This window comes from Oryctolagus cuniculus, chromosome 6, assembly GCF_964237555.1.
Source record: "Oryctolagus cuniculus chromosome 6, mOryCun1.1, whole genome shotgun sequence".
Classification (NCBI taxonomy): Eukaryota; Metazoa; Chordata; class Mammalia; order Lagomorpha; family Leporidae; genus Oryctolagus; species Oryctolagus cuniculus.
The window spans coordinates 40,250,713-40,252,328 of record NC_091437.1 but is presented as its reverse complement, the minus strand read 5'-3'; the positions used below and the strand labels follow the sequence as shown (position 1 = coordinate 40,252,328).

At 38.2% G+C, this 1,616-nt stretch overlaps 1 pseudogene; it reads right to left on the bottom strand.

The window, feature by feature from the left end:
- Positions 1 to 344: 344 nt before the first annotated feature.
- LOC100346611 (ras-related protein Rab-9A-like) lies at positions 345 to 1,015 on the bottom strand (annotated as a pseudogene).
- Positions 1,016 to 1,616: the final 601 nt, after the last annotated feature.

The window sequence follows — 1,616 nt, the reverse complement described above, 5'->3', positions numbered from 1 at the left end:
AAATACATTAGATTTTAATCTTTAATATTTAACATTATTGCTTTAGGAAATGTTTTCCCTGAACCAAGAATGCTAATTACATAAAAATATACACATATAAAAAGTCATTCTCCAATTTCCCAGAAAAAAAAAATCCAGGTGTAACTTATAGAATAATCAAGTTTTTTTAAAATTATAATTAAAATCTTGGTCATCTCATTTATTATCTCTAAGTAACATATTTAAATTAAACATTAGACAGCTGTTACAATTTACAAATACAAGGTGCCATTACCAAGAAAAAGATTCCTCTTCAGTGGATGTGTGCCTTCTCCCGCCATCTATTGAAACAGCAGCACTGTATATTAGTTTAATTCCTTTAGATGGCTCACTGCTGCAAAGGCTAACTCTCTGATCCACCCCGTGTTTATGTTGAGTACATGTATGAGTGGGTTAGATAGATTGCAACAGCAAGATGAGCTAGGCTTGGGCTTTTGGTGAATTTTGCCTTGTCTGTCTGAATCAACTGATCTAACCTATCCTCTGTAGCAAGAACTCTTCGAGCTGCTTCCTCAAAGGCTGCTGCGGCATCGGTAGCATCTTTTGCACTTGTTTTCAAAGTAAGGATAGTTGCCATCGTTGGTGCACCAGGTGTAGGCTTCTTCTGTAGACACCTGTTGTTCACTTAGGAAAGCTTTTGGGCGCTTTTACATCTATTTAATGTATGAATTTTTCTAGTTACTCAAGTTCTGCAATGTTTATGAATCATCCACACTGAAACTAAGCAGGCAACAGTCAGAACTCCGGTAAAATGGGGTCCTCAGGCATCAGAATCGCACTTGACCTGCTGTGTCCCAAGTCTGCATGGTAACAAAATGACCATCCACCCCCAAATCTTTATTTAAAAATTCCACAGCTAAGTATGGAAGCATTAGGCATCAAGCTTATTAGTTACATATCTGTTCATAAGAGAACTCTTCCCAACTCCATCATCTCCAAGGAGAATTACTTTAAAAAGTGATGGTTTCCCTACCATTATTACTCTCAGAACCCTTAATTATCCTATACATACATCATTATCTTCTGGCGTTACTGGGAAGAATCACTAAGCCAATAGGGAGAAGTATTGCATCACAGTGGAATTTCCTTGCATGAACACGGACAATGCCCTGGGAGCTCTGGCAGGCTTGTCTAGGTGCAGTGAGCACAGGGAAAAAGCCAGGGACCCAGTGGACAGGAGACAGCTCAGGCAGCTCCACGCCAGCTGCTTGGGTCCGGAGCGGAGGGAACAACATGACGGCAAGCCGGCAAATGTTCCAACTTGTTAAAAATTGCCTTGGCTGTTCTTTTCCCTTTGAACTTGCATCTTATTTTAGAATTAGTCTATGAATTCTGTCTCTCAACCTCTCACAAAATTGGTTGAAAATTTGGAAAATTAATAATTACAGCTCACCACACTGACAGAAAAAGGAAGTATACGCATACACCTTAACCCTATATATACTTTGAATTCTACAATACATAATTAATAATGGTTTTATTTTAAACGTGTTATTAATTTTTTAAAGATTTTATTTATTTATTTGAGAGATAGCGTTTCAGACAGTGAGAGGGAGAGATGGAGAGAAAGGACTTCC